We start from the raw sequence: 18,405 nt of genomic DNA on the forward strand, positions 1-18,405 counted from the left end.
GACGAATCGACATGGACAGGTTATAAGTCGTTGTATTTTGTTTCTATTTGAGTTCCGCCATTTTGGCGCTGACTGTCTCGGTTGGTGGCGGTGGTGAAAATTCAAACTAATAATAGAGATAGAATGATCTGTCAGTCACATCAACAGGCACGTTTAAGTAGGAACTAAGATTGTTTCTACTGCACTGAAATGTCGCTATGTGGTCCATAGCATAGACTTAATATGATAAATTTACACGTAGGGTCTGTGTTAATGAACGTTTCTGAAAGTGACAAATTTTTAAAAATAAATCATAGAAGGTTTGCGACATTTGTTTTTTTGGAACGAAGTTCCTTATTGCGCGTTGTGAAAGGGGGCTAGACGGAAAAAATTCTTACGAAAAGTTGTCACGACACTTTGCTATAGAAGAATAAGCGCTTCTTCACCATGGCAACGACGTGACAATATATAACGAAAATTCATAGAAATAAAATGTACTTCTTGTGAAGACTTAAGTTTTTTATTCATAGAATAAACATTGGTTCCTTCACTAATTAATCGAAAGGAACTTCGTTCCATCCGGGTGTCCCAACACACCTCTCAAGTTTTTTTTGTTAATTATAAAATTAATTTCGATTAAAAAAATATCTCATCCCATTAATCCCACCCGTTAACACGTTAACTGCGGATTGAGGCAGAACAGGCCCAAAGCGTGACTTCTCGCTGGTGCGGCAGTCAAAATCGGGTTGTTTCGCTCTGTGCGGGAGGCTACTAGATCAGTATTTCTATGAGTACGACAGAGTCAAATATATAGAAATGTTTCTCTTGCGATATCTAGCCCAATGGCGTAATTAGATAAAAATGAGGTCCTACAGGCCCCAAACGCACTGAAAAGAAATTAAATACGCCTAGTGCGGATTGAGGTCAAATCTATCTCAAAATTTGTAGGCCTCATGGCCGCACTGCACGAAGCGCGGGCGGCGCGGGCGCCGCGCATCCTAGCTTAGTGTTGTGAAAAGTTTCGATAACGTTTCGAGTTTCGAGGACGCTTTGGCAGGATTTATTAAAGATTGAGCGTAGAACTTTATTTTAAAATCCTTAACGTTTTAAACCAATAATACCAAATAAGTCAGATGAAGTACTCATCTGACTTATTTGAAAATGTTTATTGGAGTTATGAGAAACTATATTGACCTCGGTAAAAATTTTACTTATACCATACAAAACCTAAATTACTGCAACTTTGAATTTTAAGGGGGTGGCCTATGTCTATGATGAACCAAAAGTGCATAAATCGGACACAGAATGTATTTACGAGCCAGAAACACAACACTAATAGCCAAGCTACTATTAACTAATTCTACTTAAATAGCACGATTAATACGTCTTATACTTAATATAATATTCGCACGCACGCACATTCACCACTAACAATACTCAATTATCATCATTATTTTGTTTTGCACATGGGTGTTGCCTTAAAATGTGAGCTCAGTTGTGGATTATTCTTCACTGTTATTTTAAGCAAGTCACAGTTCCATTCGAAGTTTAGTCCATAGTGGCAATTTTTACCATTGTGTGCTGATCATCGTTTTTGTACAGAGAACGTTGAATGTTTTTGCTGATTATTCGCTGAGACGAGAGCAAAAGCTTGCTCTCGTCACACCATGACTAAAATCCAATATTTCAATAACAAAAATCCCCTTTGCAATTTTGCCCTTTTTTAAGTGTGGATTGTTTTGCTAATGCTGCAGCATGGAACTTGATGTACCTATTACTCATATATTTTAATGTTATATTTATATTTCTGGTTTACAATTCCAGATTCCTTAATAGTAGGAAGTCTTATCTTCTTTTGGAAAGTTCGAGTTGTTTCTTCGGTGGCCACGACTGCTATACTGAAATTAGTAAGACTAGGTACATACATACATACACACAGACCCACACTCTCACATATGTACTACGCGGTAACGTAAACGCAAACAAGACATATATTAGTATGTTATGCTACTAGGTAGCAAAGTTGATTATTGCGTGCGAGGTGGCATTGTTCAAAGGCGACCTCTACAAGAAAACCGAGCGACCAACAATCATCATGCTCCCTCATACGATGTTTTTCAACACACTTGTGAGTAAAAAAAAGAAGAAGTAAACGCAAAAACACTTACGAAATCCAAAATAAACAACAAAACTCAAATTAAAAAAAAAAAAGGAAATTTCCTTTCCTTTCAGGTATAGTAAAATAACTACGCGCTAGGGCATAATTTGTACCATATATGCCTAAAATCGATGAACGGATAAGTACACGCACAGACAAAGCCACGCACACACACACACAAACACACACGCAGACACACGCGCACGCACAAACACACACACACACACACGCACGCACACACACACGCACGCACACACACACACAAGAGATCTAAAATATATATTTTATTTCAAGATTTCCTATCGGCAGATGTGCTGATAATTTGTTCCAAAGAGGTGGTCAAAGAAAGCACTGCGTAGGTTGCTACGAAAAATTAAGATTGACATTGAATGGCACGCAAGCTGCTAAGAAAACTAAAAAAATTGTGACTTTTTGTGTCCAATGTGACAAATCTTTTTGTTTACCATGTTTTAATGAAAAACATTTTCAGTGATTAATACTCAATAAACATTTATCGTAACTACGACTCTCTTTTAATCCCATCACTAGTCGATGCATTAATTGACCTTCCTTTCAGTGCGATTTGAGGCAGAACCGATGACAAATTTTTAATTTTACTTTATTCATTAACGAAACGTCCTAACTCCAGGCGAAGCTAGATTCATATTATGCACATATTTAAGTTCATAATAGTGAAGTTTCAAGCAAATATCGTCTAATTTGGATTTTTTAAAAATGTTTTTCGAAAACATAATTTTGTGAGGTAGGAGAGGCCTCAATAGCACTGGAAAAAAGTTCAACTTTGCCACGAACAGACCTCAAACGCACTGGCTGAAAGTTCCGCCAAAATGGCCTCGCAGCTAACGTGTTAATGTCTACATATACAAAAAAAAACAGATACGTTTTTTGGTTTTTAAAAGTATTTTGACTGCTGAAACTAACCATATTTCCATAAGAGACATAAAACTACACATATTATGCATGCTATTAACATTATTTTGATTTACATTGATTAGCACTTTCGACACCATAAAGTATCTTGTAGAGGTTAGTGTAAGATTTCAAAACACCAATTTGAAAATTATTTCAAACTTGAAACATCAACAATATTTTTAAAATCGGAGATTCCATTGTCTCTTATATTTTCGGGAGTTTTTATCACGTTTTTTTTAGGTCTATTTTAATGGAACCAGGTGCGCACATTGGGTAAAACACATTTACCTAGCATGATAAATTAAAAGGGACACTAAAGATCTATCGTCGGTACATTGAATTAAGGTTTGTGGAAAATGTACTCGCTAAATAAGGGTAGCAAACCGTTGTCAGATTTCACGGAAAGGTAATACTTAGGTATAATTTAAAAGGGTTAAGTGCGGTCCGGTCTACGCATGGTTAAAATAAATTTAATGATTGACTATTTTTTATTATAAAATTTACATTATTACGCGACTCGTGAGGGTCAGTCGCGTAATATTGTAAATTTTACGCGACATTATGTAAGTAGGGACCTTTTTGGCCCTGTAGCTTATATGACTGATCCAATTTTGACGATTGGGGTCAATAAATTCGTATTTTTCCTCCTAATGTCAGGAAAATTACATTTTTTTTTAACGAGGCAAAAAAATCACAATATGAAACAGCCTGTTAAAAGGTTCGTCCGAAAACTTCTTCAATAACGAACTGATAAAGAATACGACCATTGTGATCTGTCCCGAGTGGATTATTATTTACATCTCTATCTATTCCTTAACATTGGATAAGGACAGCAGTCCCGTAATATATTTTACCAAAAATTTGTACATTAAAAGACATGCTTTTTACGTTTAGATTTTTTTTAACTGCTATTTCATTTAATAAAAATTTTGCCATAAATTTAATTGGAAAGGAAAGATTAATATTTTCTTAGGATTGAATGTTAACGTTGAATAAAAGAACAATTTTATATAATTCTGAAATGAATTAAAATTTAGCTTGGCATAAGAATCTTTCGTGAGTAAAATTCGGTCCTTTTTGTGGTTTGATTTTCAATCTACTAGACAGACGTGACCGATGTTTATTGGAATTTTTACTGAATTCTTATAATATTTTGAGACATATATAAAAACTAGAAGTTACCCGCGATTTCATCCGAGCGGAATTAAAAAAAATCAAGTTATAAATATAGCCTTTGTAACCCTTGGATAAAGTAGCTGCCCAAAATCTCTTCAAAAATGTTTTCAAATTGGTTCAGCAGTTTCGGCTCTTATTCAATGCAAAATAGACAGTAAAATCTTTCATCTTTAATAGGCAAAATAAACGACGCAAAGAAAATTACCGCGTGACAGGTGAAAAAACAATGTAATATCTTTTTACAACGGAAGAAATACGACAGAAAAAATACAGTGCTTAATTAACTTAAGTGAGATACTTTTTATAACTTGATAAATTAAAATTAATTTGAACAGATTCGTTTATCTCTACTTATGAAAAAAAATAATATCAAATTTTCGCTGAGAACTTTAAAAGAAATGTCTTTAGTACATAATTAAAATTGTTATCTTTGTTAAAGCAAAGATGGATATAATTAAAAAGTTATTTGCCTTCGTTTTTTAAATGCAAAATGGCGACTGTGAATTTTCACTTTCACAACTAAAGTATTATTTAATTAAATATTTTTTTTAATTTTCAACTTTTATACATTTCATTTTTACTTGAAATAGAGATCGAAAAAAGTAGTAGGTTTTTTTAATATTATAAGGTGGCAAAAGAGCAAGCGACTTATTGGATTCGCCGAAATAGCGAAGCGACCACTGCCCGCAGACATCCGCAATTGCAGATGCGTTGCCTACCTTTAATCTATAGAGGAGGGGACGCATAAGAAGAGGATATATCCTTTTTCTGTGAGTCCCCTCATCTGTCAAATCCACATCCCCTTCCCATCCATTCCTTATAAAAACGGCGATTTTCTCAGCTAACAATTAGACAGATCATTTATAACTTTCTATATTCTATGCTTTAATATTTAACTTTGACGAGGTATAGATTTTAGAAGACCTTTAATGCATTTCTGACACCACTGTATAACCATAGTATTATTAAATAATTGACCTAAAATTCAACATTTCCAAATGATTAATAATACAAATGAATAGTAATTTGCATTTCGTTTATATTTGCCGTGGATTTATTGAACACAGTCATCGATAACAAGGTCGAATAGTACGTGCCGGATACCGATATTTGTTGACATACAAACCTACAGATTTATGTATAACTACTATTATTAATGTCAATCAGTACTAGCTCTAATAAATAGCTTATACTGTAGAGCTAGCAGTGACTTTACTACTAGCTTTATCAATTATGCTTCAGCTTCACCCTTTACTGTCTGACACGCGGCTGTTCCATACTGAAGTAACAACGTTAATTAAAAACCAATAAACCCAACCGACTGTCTTAGAAGATGAAAATAAATCGAACGACTCTTCACTTGTCAAAATAGAAATGACACAACAACCATTACCTTATTAACTGTGGGTTTCTGAGACCATGTGGTATCGACCAGCCGATGACGATTCATCATTATAAAGGTAATGACAGGGATGACGATACCGAGATACGAATTTCTAAAGAAAAAACAAAGACAAGATTATGTTTTAAATGGACTCATGCTCTCAGAAACCCACAGTAAGTAAGTCGGATAATATTATTCAGGTCATCCTATCACTCACCGTTGCAAAAACCCATGTATCTTTCAGTTAAACGTGCCTCTTCTACGTGTATATTTCAATCCATCCGTCCTGTTTCAAAGATAATTGGATAAAAGCGAACACTAATACAACGAAACATCGACACCGAAATTGGAATGCACAAAATTAGTAACAAAATAGGTTCTGAAACGACACAGACGAAAATGAAAATCGATATATAAATCTCGACTGAAATACGTGGACTCGATTTTCGATGCCTTGAACTGAAATAACACTAACTTGTTACCCACGACTTTGTCCGTGCGGATTTTTTTTTTTATATTGGAGTGGCAAACGAGCAAGCGGCCACTATTCATGGCTATCTGCAACTGCAAATCCGTTGCCTACCTTTAATCAACGGTGGAGGGGAACCAGAGGTCGAGAACATTTCCCCTTCCTATGAGTCCACTCCTCCACAAAATCCACTTCCCCATCCCATCATTTCCTTATAAGAAAAATATGAGATGTGTTAGACCACCGGCACGCGAACTCATCAAACGAAACGCGGAATTGCTTCCATTTGACACTTGTCTTCTGTGTGGTCGTGGTAATTCACTGGTCGATCAGGCCTACTGGTGCACAAAACAAATATTTTTGTTTCGGGATCTTTCACTGCTATTATAATTTCAACTATTTTTAACTCGATAAGTTTGCAAACAAATTTACTCATATAAATTCAAAGAAATTTATACTTATATATATAAACTAGCTGTCGCCCGCGACTCCGTCCGCGCGCAGTTAAAAAAAAAACTTAATAGCGGTATGAAAATTAGATGTTGGCCAATTCTCAGACCTACCCAATATGCACACAAAATTTCATGAGAATCGGTCAAGCCGTTTCGGAGGAGTTTAACCACAAACGCCGCGACACGAGAATTTTATATATTAGATTTCTTTGCAGACTTATCGAGTATAATATTTAATATTTATGGCACAGGAACCGTTCATATTTCTGTGATAAAAGGAGATACGCTGTTCCATACTGCAATCTCATCTGTGTATCAAACATTAATCCATCCATACAAAATTTCACAATTGTGAGTTTCAAAATTAAGATTTTCTAAAGATATCTGATTGTATCTATACAATATAGTTTTTCTTTTAAAATAATTTCAAAAGTAAAATAAAATTTAACTTTAAAACTACGAACTTAATAACTTCACAAATAAGATTTTGTTATTACAAAAACTCTACCAAGAAAAGTTATAAATATTTATATGCACTCCTTTGCACAAACATTTCATTTCCATAATGTGAAATTGCAGGAAGTATATGCAGTTTCTGTATATTACATTTTTCTTAAGAAAAATATAAATATAGTTTTCAGAAAAACTCACGTCTAATAAATATGTAGAGTAGAGCACTAAAGTCTACAGTCCAAGATCAACATTCGTTTTTTTGTATGATTGTAAAATTGGAAGCATTTGGAAGGTAAAGAAGGTCGAGATATTGGAAGATTAAAAAGTAGGGCTGTTGAATGTTGGAAGATTGGAAGAGGATGAATTAGAACAGGGATTCCCAAAGTGGTGGATATCTAACTTAAAGCATTGCTAATTCTCACTCTGTCTTCTTCTATTGATCTAAGTCAGAATGAAAAAAAAAGAATTTTAAAGTAGGTTATTTGGCCATGGTGGTCTGAGGTAACAGTTTATTTTGGAAAAGGGGTCACTTTTCCAATAGTAATAGTAAAAGAGGGAAGTTGTGTAGTGAAAGAGTTAAAAAGGGTAGAGGGGTAGACAAATGTTTAAAACAATTCTACGAAGTTGAAAAGTCGAGTACAATATGTTGCAATTAAAATTTCCCGCAACAAATTCACTTCTTCGAGTACATTTACTTTACCCTACCTACAGAAGGCTGTTGTGCCAGGATAAGGAAAATCGTATTATATCGTGGAGAACCTCTGACACTATATTTCGCCGGATCTCATCTCTGTATTTTATAATATCACCCCCGGAGCTCAGTTAGGTGCGCGCTTTCGTTGTGAGCGGACGTCTGGAGTTACGGAAGATTTCGGGCATTAATTTTCATTACGAACACCAGTTAATATTAATAATCTACTATTCTAATATACACAACAGTATTTATTAATTGGTAGATCAACATATTAAACTTTTTTGTTAATTTTATTTGTTGTTAATTTATTTGAAAGGGGTAGGACATTCTGTTTTTGCTGTGGTTTATAGTGGATTTATTCTTGCGTGGTATAAAAATAATATTTTGGAATTTTAATTGCGCGTTAATTTTGTTTTAAAATCGTCGAAATTTATTTTAAACATTTATATACAATACTATTCAAATAACTACAACATTTTAATGTAATAGTGAAAAAACATGTGACATTATAATTGAAAGTTTTACTTAGTCACGATGAAAATTTGAAGGATAATAAAGGTACGTATATTTTTAATAATATTAGACGTGAATGTATGAAGTTATGTATGTATGTATGAAGGACACGTTTCTTATAAAGCGACGTATTTCAGGTGTAAAAACATTGATTATTTTGACCCTTAGACATTATATATTACATATATTTAGAGTACATTATTATAAACTAATATAGTTTTAATAATTTAATACTTTATTATACATTATTTTTTAATAAAAAGGAACCGATTATTATCAAAATTACTACTAAATTACGGAGAAACTCTGCATTGCTCAGAGTCTTAGTCTTCCTTAGTTATAGGTTTAGTATGTGAAATCTACACTAAGCACTGATATCTTTGCATAGATGGGTTTTTGCTTGGAAATGACAGCTCTTTATTTCTACTTAAACGAACCTGTTAATGTTATTAACAGTTTATTTTGTATCTATTATTAATTCAAATTCGCACCACCGTTACCAACCGCAAACTTCAGCGCTAATATGGCGAAAATCAAATAGGCACAAAATAGCACGGCTTAAAGCCTTTCCATGCATAGAGGTGAGTTACACTAAGGGGCTTTCTTAAAAAACAATAAATATCTCTTACTAACGACAGATATTACAAGAATGCCTTGATCTTGTCTTGTTTAATTGGCGGCGTAAAGAAACTTATATCAGCCATAATTTTGGATTACGAAATTATGTCCTCAAATACTTTATTCTGTCCAGTGTCGTAGGTAGAGATTTTCGCCGCAACCTTTTCTTACCATATCACCCCAAAACAAGCAAGGTAGCAAGGTAACAGGGTATTGTGAGACTGTGTAATTCGGAGATCTGCAGCGCACCTTTCCGTCCAGAGCCCTGGGCCGTCGCCCAAACGCTCTAAACTAATTCCGGCACAGTGTAATTTCTAGTTAGTTCTCTGTCTACCGTCTCGTCATACTACCAACCAGGTATAAGACGAGTGACCGATTAGCAGTTGGTTTCTGAGACCAAATGTCTGTATGAAAATATCGTCATAGCTGTCATTATCTTTGACAAAATAAAGATAATAGTAACAATTAAACGAGAATTTTGGTTTCAAAAACCCACAGTAAGTATCACTATTATACTTCTGGCTATTATCATAGAAATAGAGTCGTATTTCTTAGTTTTCTTTTTCGATAATCGAGCAACAAGTCCATAGACAGATATCAAACGTATCAAAGGCAGTAAAATGGCACCCTTGTGCGAAACAAGGGCGCGCTTGATTACACGCGATAAGAAATAAATGACCCAAAACTCCGCGACGCCATGCCCGCCCCAAAATAAATTATTACACAACATATAAAGTTAGGTAAAGAAAACGTATCTGTTATTATGTAGAGTGTTATATAATTATTAATTATATAGATTGTCCTTCTATATAAATAAAAATCAAAGTTTTTATGTCTGTCCTTCACTCCATTATTAAAAATCGTGATGAAATTTTCGTCTTTGTACTCTGAGAATTTTCAAAGAAAACCTACAGTTTATAAATTTTTAGCATTGAAAATATATATATATATATATATATATTTCGTTTTACACTAATTTTACACATTGTCATGATCATCATCAGCTCAGTACATGTCCCCACTCTCAGGGCTCAGAACCTACCCTAAGTTAGGGATGGATAGGCCTTAGTCAACCACGCTGGCCAAGTGCGGGATGGTTGACTTCACATATATCTTTGAATTTCTTCTTAGATATGTGCCAGGTTGCATCACTATGATTTTCTTCACCGTAAAAACGTCGGATAAATGTACATATGTAAACCAAACATCGAAAAACACATTAGTACATGGCGGGATTCGAACCTAGGACCTGCAGTTATAGGTCAAGTGCTTAACCCCTGAGTCACGGATTCTCGCACAATTTGTCACAATTTAATGCACTATAATTCTAGAGTATTTAAAAAAAAATATTTTGGAGGCGTTGGTATGAATAAATAAACCTAAGTAATTACTAGTGCCTCATCCGTCTGGCCGCGTCTAAACTAACGGCAAATTTCATTAAGCTAGCGCCACACCAACTGCCTTATACGAAATAAACGATGATAACACAGTCGAGGACGTTTATTTCCTACCCATTTCGATGAATTTTTAGTTGTAGTCATAATGCAATGTTCGAACACTTGTCATGACATAAAGAGTGCTTTAAGCTCTAAGGGCGCCGTTTAATTATTTCGTATACTTATAGTTCATTTTGTTCCTACCTAAAGTTCTAAAGTGGGTGAAAGTTTTCATAGCGAGATATTTTTCCTAGAGCAGAGACTCTTGAAAATTGATCTAAGCACTTTTCTCAACAATACAAGGTTTTTTGAAAATTCATGCTCCATACAGAAGTCGTGAGCGATTTTTTTTTTTCATTAATATTACCTAAGTAACTAGGATTTATTATGTTACCGTGCGTGTTGCACCTTAATAAAGCCTATTAGGTTTATATTTTCTAACATTTCTTGTAACTTAATGTAAAAATCTCCAGGCAAGTAATAAAATAATTATGTTCGACGCTGGAGGGAGAATTTTTCCAGCCCTAATATAATAAGTGGGGCAAATCTCTCATTTGAAATTATGATGGTTATAAAATACGACTGACTTCGTATAGTTGTAACTCACGAACGTTCCAGTTGTGACTGTGTTCACATTGACAAAACATTTACAAAAACTAGTGTTCACGATTTTATGTTTCGAACTATGTTCGCATTGTCATTTAACATATTGTATATCAAATGCAATGGCATAAATACGTTAGTTTTTAGTTTTATAACAATTTTAGAAACTTATCGTAATCTTGGGTACAAAAAAATTGATTTAATCCTTACTAATCCTTACTAATATTATAAATGCGAAAGTAACTCTGTCTGTCTGTCTGTCTCGCTTTCACTCCAAAACTACAGAACCGATTTAAATGAAATTTTGTACACAGATAGTCTAGAGCCTTAGGAATGACATAGGCTACATTTTAACACGAAAAAAGGGTTGTAAGGGATTGAAAGTGGGGGTGAAAGTTTGTATGAAATTATCGTCATTTTTACAGGTAGAAGCTTGAAACTTATTTTTAAGGCTGCTTATTTGATATAGATAAATATAAAATTAAATTTTTGTAAAAATTTTACCCCCAAGGGTGCTAAATAACAATAGGGGATGAAATTTTGTTTGGCAATATGTTCGGTTTTGGTGAATGTATTGTTTGATATGTTTTGCTGTAACCCTTACCAATATTTAGTTTAAAGCCTGAGGATAGACGTAGGCTATATTTTAACGCGAAAAGGGGATTGTAAGGGGTTGAAGTGAGTGGAGGTGAAAGTTTATATGGAATTATCGTAATTTTTACAGTTAGAAGCTTGAAACTTATTTTTAAGGCTGCTAGTATAAAATATTAAGTCAGAAAAGAAGTAATAATAACGTATATAACTTCAAACTTTCGTGGTTTTTACTAATATAATGTTCGTAAGAAACGGGATTCTTAGAAAGGTAAGGTAAGAGAAGCGATTGAAATTGCTAAATGCAAAAACTTCAATCGCGAAGATGGGTTTAAATTGTCGAGTGCCTGGAATCCAGTGATTCAGTATTACAACAAGACTGGACAGCAACCGACTTCGAGTACGCGCACAAATGTGGACACAGTGACTGTAGTTTGTCGACAAACAAAACTAACATCGAGTGCGGACTTAATGTGCAGTGAGAACGCGGACAGTGGTAGTGGTCGCCGAATCAGGAAGAAGGTAGACCGATACGGCTATCTTTAACATTTTTTACACTACCGCACAACACCAGTCAACCCGTGAACATGGCGCATGCAACTGTGCCGAAATATCGGGAGCTCAAACAGCCTAATCGTGGTAAGAATCCCGTTTCTTACGAACATTATATTAATAATAACGTATTTTTTTTTTCATTCCATCACATATTTTGTTGAATGCCTTTTTCTACAAAAGCACATAATTACATAAAAAAACATATTTTTTTATCTGATAGTTTCCTGACTATCACTTGGCCCTATTTCTGTCCCATGGGAAGACTAGAGTGGAATAAAATCTACCAATTTCCCTTTACGTAACGTATCTGAGCAATAAATGGAACAGAAGTAGGATTTTATTGAAACTGTCGAGACACTTTGCATTTATTACGCGACAAAAGAAACTTATTTCTTATAATGTTACTTTTACTATAGTAAAATGTAGAAGTATATATATATATATATATATATATATATATATATATATATATATATATATATATATATATAAGAAAGTCGTGTTAGTTACACTATTTATAACTCAAGATCGGTCGAACTGATTTAGCTGAAAATTGATGGGGAGGTAGCTTAGAACCAGGAAACGGACATAGGATAATTTTTACCCCGTTTTCTATTTTTTATTCCGCGCGGACGAAGTCGTGGGTAAAAGCTGGTATATAATAAAAATTAAGGACTCGCTCACCAAAAATATTTTTTTTTTTTTAAATGTCAACAGAGTAAAATTAATTTGCAGTAAGTCAACAGTTGGTATTTGCTGATATTGTCAGATTAACTTCGTGACTCTACACAAAATTGAAAGATCTATTTTTATAAATTGCTTTTGTTGTATATTATTGTTCGGTCGTCAGAACCAATGTTAAAGTGCGGTTTGACTTGAACTTTTATCTTTGAATTTCTTTGTGCCGATTGCATCACGTTGTTTTTTATTAAAAACGTCTGTTAAATACATATATATGATACTCGAAAATAAAAAAAAACAAATCGTACATGGCGGGAATAGAACCAGGACATATAGACTCCGGTACAGTACGGTCATGCGCTTAACAACTGCGCTAACGATAATATTTATTTTTGTTGGTATTTTTTAAGCAACTTTTACTCGTAGACCAAACCAACAAAAATATTGTAAAAACCGAAATGCTCAGATTTTTCAACAGATTTTTCTTCATTAAAATATAATTTTGAAAACATTTTTGCGTCTTACATAAATAGACGTTTGTTTTTTTATTTCGCGTTACATCATACTCTTTGAACAAACACAAGGAGGTCAAGATTTCAGGTCACCAAAGTTATACAAATACATTTTATTATGAAAGAGAGATCACTTCTGGTTGTAAAAATAAACTTGGACATAGAATGGAATATTTTCATATAATTTTTCAAGTACTTGTAACGAACTTTGAAACAGATGCGTACAGAAAAAATGCTTAATTGATTTTAATTCTATTAATAGGAAAGATTTAACTTTTAAATTAATACTTGAATTCTTGTAAATTCATAGGCAATAACTTTTAAATTTACAGTCAAGGATGTTTTTTCCTACCCATTTCTATAATATGTCATTAAGTCGCCGGTAAGAGGGCGCTTAGATCTGTCAGAAAATTTGTAAAACCTACATAGACACAAAAAAACAATTATTTTCCGGCCAGTTATAACGTGGGTGTCTATAATAGTAAGGTGAATAAGTATTTACTAAGTTAGTGCGTACTATCCTTCGATCATATAGCTACTTACCATCAAGTGTGTTTGTGGAGAAGCACTAGCTTATTTAATATTAAAAAAACTTGAGAGGTGTCAATTGACACCCGGATGGAACGAAGTTCCTTTCAATTAATTAGTGAAGGAATTGTAATAATTTTTTTTTTATTTTTTTTAAGTCGCAACACCACACTGTTCAATGCGAAATAGAAATGAAAATATCTGGCTTGCTTTCTATAAGAGAAAGAGAGAGAGACAGACAGAGAAACATGCGACGCCGCACAGCTTACTATAGCAAAAAGTGTCGTGACAACTATTCGTAAGATTTTTTTCCGTCTAGCCCCCTTTCACAACGCGCGATAAGGAACTTCGTTCCAAAAAGTAAAAGAATTAACATGATAAGACAGCTATAAGGACAAAAAACTTATGACACTTTTTAGACATTGACACGGCGCTGATGAGCTATTAAAATTTAGTTTAAGTTATGCCCACCGGGTCAGATAACTTTATCAGTCTATAGGTCGAAAACTTACGTACGTACCTCTGAATAGTTCTTATGCAGTTTAATATACTATATTTGAAACTAAGTGAGAACCAAGCTTTTTTTTAAATGTTTCATTAAAGACCCTACGTTCACAAGGAAACGTAAATCATCGAAACTTACATTGTATACTTGCGTCGCGAGTATCGCGTAGCGCGCGTTCTGTACATAAGTCGTTTATTCGGTCGTCGCGTCGTCCAGTCGTTTATTTGGTAAGTACAGACTAGCCATGGGTAAAACAACTAAAATTGATGACCTGCAGATCAGCTCAAAATTCACATGTGTAAAGCAAATCAGCTCAATTTGTATCTGTATAGATTTACGATAGATCTCTCGTCTATTGCGACAAAATTTCGGCAACACTTGTGTGTGTACGAACATGTACGTCATCGCTTACCAACTAGAATCACTGGGTTTTGAAGATTAATTTGACTTGTATTCAAAAGGCCTAATTTACTCTTTAGTAGTTGAAATTAGAGGTACTCCTAGTAATATCTGTTATATAGTATCTCCTAATATCTGTTATATCTGTTAGGTACATCTTGAGTTCTCATGACAATCCAATAATGTATGAAAAAAGTCGTTTAACGTTTAAACATTTTTGTACGTATTTATTTAACTGTACATTTAAGAAAGTAGGTTATATTAGATGATCGTAATCTACAACAACGTTTAAACCTTGCATGTCGCATAGGTAAGTTGTTTTCTCAAGTCACATGCAAACCCTTTGAAACGCAAACAGGTCAAGCTTGTAGGTCACCAGTGCTTAGGAGTCTCATTTGTGTAGTTTTAAATTTTTATTTCATACATTTCATGAGCAGGCTTTTATACTTTTGAATGATTTAACCGTGCTATTGCGTTGTTTATATCTCGTATGTGTCACCTGTCAGTTGTGTATTTGGTCATATTTAGATTAGTTTCCGTCTCATTGATGTACCGTTGGTTTCTGAGGTTAAAAGTTCTGTATAAATCATACAGTCATCCTTGTCATTATCTTGGACAAACCAGAGATAATCTTATATATAAAATTCTCGTGTCACAGTTTTCGTTCCCGTACTCCTCCGAAACGGCTTGACCGATTCTCATGAAATTTTGTGAGCATATTCAGTAGGTCTGAGAATCGGCCAACATCTATTTTTCATTTTTTTTTTAACTGCTCGCGGTCGGAGTCACGGGCGACAGCTAGTAATCTCTAAAAGTCTAAATCGTAATTTATCCGATTTAAAATTGATTGTATTCTCTTTTTTTCTTTTGTTTTCTTTGATTTTTAATACTAATAGATATTGGGTAATTTTCAAATACTTTTTAAATTACAAGATTAATGTATTCATACAATTGAAAAAGAAAAAAATTACATAACAAAATTATCCATGTACAAACTAGAAAAAGTGTTAATTTGTTGTGAAAGATAATCTCGTGTTGTGCGCTCGGACTACGAACTAGTCCGTAATTTGTCCTTGCAGTTTCAAACTAATTATGAAGTAATAAGAGAAAATTGTACTGTAGTAAAAATACAGGCCGCAAACTAAACTCTAAGAACAAAGTATAGGTAATAAAGAGAAAAATTATTTTATTTTGGTTCAACATAATAACTACTGAAAGTAACATATTTAATTATAGATCTTGTGATCTAAATGGGAAGGGAATTAAATTCTTTCATTGGAATTATGTATCGACGCCTCAAGGTTACGGGGGTAAGAGTTTATTTATTTATAATAGCGTTTGCCACGTCCGCGCGGAATTAAAAAAACTTAGTAAGTAGCCTATGTGTGCTTGCAGATAATTTCCAACATCTGTACCAAATCTCATCGAGATCCGTTTAGCCCTTCTTCGATACCTTCTAATAAATATCCATCCAAACATTAGTAACAGTAAGATAATTGGTGTATATCTTTATAAAAGAAGTGAAATGAAAACAAATTTTTACGCGTGGTGTACTAATACGTGAAGTTGAAGTAATTCTACGTTTCGTCTGAGGACTGTATGTAATGGAGGCTAAATTTTAATCCTCTTCCCTCATCAACCTGTTCGTAAAAAGAATGGGAAGGGAAGGTAGATTAAGTGGAGGAGTGAAAATGTCCTCTTTGTGTGTGTTTGTGTGCCCTTCTCCTGCCGTTAATGGTAACACATCTGCAAATGTGAATGGATAGGTAGCGGTCACATCACTATTTTAGTGAATTCAGGTGGCTGCTTGATCGTTTGCGTCTTTTTATAAAAAAAAATAATGTTGAATAGACAAAGAAAATACAAGCTGAATCGTCTTTGACTGTCTTTTCCATTTCAAGGGACATACAAAATGCAGTAGCGATGAATCAAAGTATTCTTACATATTCTATTCAGAATGTCTTTTGAAATGAAATTGTGATTCTTTTGTATTTTGCTTTTAGTTTCATTTCATGCAAATAAATAGAAGAATGATATGCAATACTGTTTTCATATGAAATAGTTTCTATAATGTTGTTTGTAATTTTAAATCTTGCTTATTTTTGATTTATTCTTAACTAGCTATACCCCGCGACTCCGTCTTAAATAAGTAGCCTATGTACTCTTCCAGACTCATCATCATTATCATCAACCTGCCCTTATCCCTATGGAGTGTCGGCACAGTATGTACTACTCCTCCATACATCTCTCTTAGCCGTCATATCTGAATTTACCCCCTTCTTACGCATATCCTCTTTCACACAATCCATCCATACTTTCTTTGGTCTTCCTCTACCTTTATAGCCTACATTCAATCTCATTACTTTTTTGTTTATATGATTATCATCCCTCCGCATAATATGTCCAAACCACGCTAAACTTCTGCTCCGCAATTTCTCGGTAACTGGCGCTACTTTCAAACTTTCTCTGTACTCTTCCAGACTATGTTCTACATTTGTGTCAAATTTCATCAAGATGCGACGTTCTGGAGTTACCTTCAAACAAACATCCATCCATCTAAATATTCACATTTATAATATTAGTAACATTTGAGTCTAATTACCTTTCGTATTTTTATTGTAAAGTATTTTTAATGTTTCTTTTACAATAATTGCTTTACGTTTTTAATTAATACAAGACTATCTTAAAGTTATAAATACAAAATCAGAATTACATTATTATCTTGAATACATTTAAATTTTTATATCAAATGTAACGTTTCCTTCCTTCATTAATACTCTGCCTAAATTTAAAAATATTCAATCACTTTTATAGCCTTGCTAACTGTTAATTGAACCTTGACATTTTTTCTAAGAAGTTCCAATTTTATTTGGTCACAATTCAGCATGATTTATTTATTATCATATTTATGTAAATTTCTTTACTACTATGAACTAATAATAAAAAAACCTTAACGGTATTTTTTTTAACTCTCGATATCTATTTTACGATATACAGGGAATATTTTACGCTTTTTTTCAAATTCTGCGCTGAAGAAGTCGTAAATGACGTCGTAAAAAATTGCCTCAGTTGTGTTGTTATTTTGTACTTAATTTCGTAATATTTTTACATTCGATATTTGCTTGATCATAATAAGTAACTATTTCCACGTTGTTTTATTATAAACGCTTTACATTGCGCGTTGAAATTTTATTAGAATAGTTTTTCTGTATCGTTATTCTTCAATGTATACTAAGAAAATTTTATAGTCATTGTTGTGCATGCAATATGACATTTATACAGGTGCAGGCTGTAGGCCGCATCATATACTAAAAAGTTTTCCAAATTTAATTAAGCTCTCTTTACGTAAGTTTAGGTGCATTATGAAATGTATTTCTAAACTCAAATATTCTTAAGAATTTTTGAATTTCGATTCGAACTAAAAAATGTTAAAAAGTTTGGAATTTATTTCATGTTTTAAAAATATATTTAGCTCTAATAGAAACTACAGTTATTAATAGAATTGAAACGGTAAATAAATTACATTTAAAAACACAAATGTGTATAATTATATACAAACACAAATAAAATTACGAAGTTCAACATACTCACCAAAATAACTTATTTTCTTACGAAAACGTAATCATGATTGCTGGCAGTACTTTAACGTATTTTGAAAGTAAATTTCTACCAGAAAAGTAAGTTGTGTGTAAACTTGTACGGAAATAAAGTTTAAAGTAAGGTTAGAGAGAAGTTTGCAGTACTTATTCAAAATGTAACTTGCCTC

General features: G+C 33.4%; 1 protein-coding gene across 1 annotated transcript in view; it reads left to right on the forward strand.

The window, feature by feature from the left end:
- The first annotated feature begins 8,178 nt into the window (after positions 1–8,178).
- Positions 8,179–18,405, forward strand: part of LOC106718356 (sex peptide receptor) — a 77,705-nt gene continuing 67,478 nt past the window's right edge. Inside the window, exon 1 of the mRNA XM_045684740.1 lies at positions 8,179–8,256. The gene's annotated coding sequence lies outside the window, so the exon portion shown is untranslated. The remainder of the gene's footprint in view (positions 8,257–18,405) is intronic.

Source organism: Papilio machaon, chromosome 27 (assembly GCF_912999745.1).
Source record: "Papilio machaon chromosome 27, ilPapMach1.1, whole genome shotgun sequence".
NCBI classification, from domain to species: Eukaryota; Metazoa; Arthropoda; class Insecta; order Lepidoptera; family Papilionidae; genus Papilio; species Papilio machaon.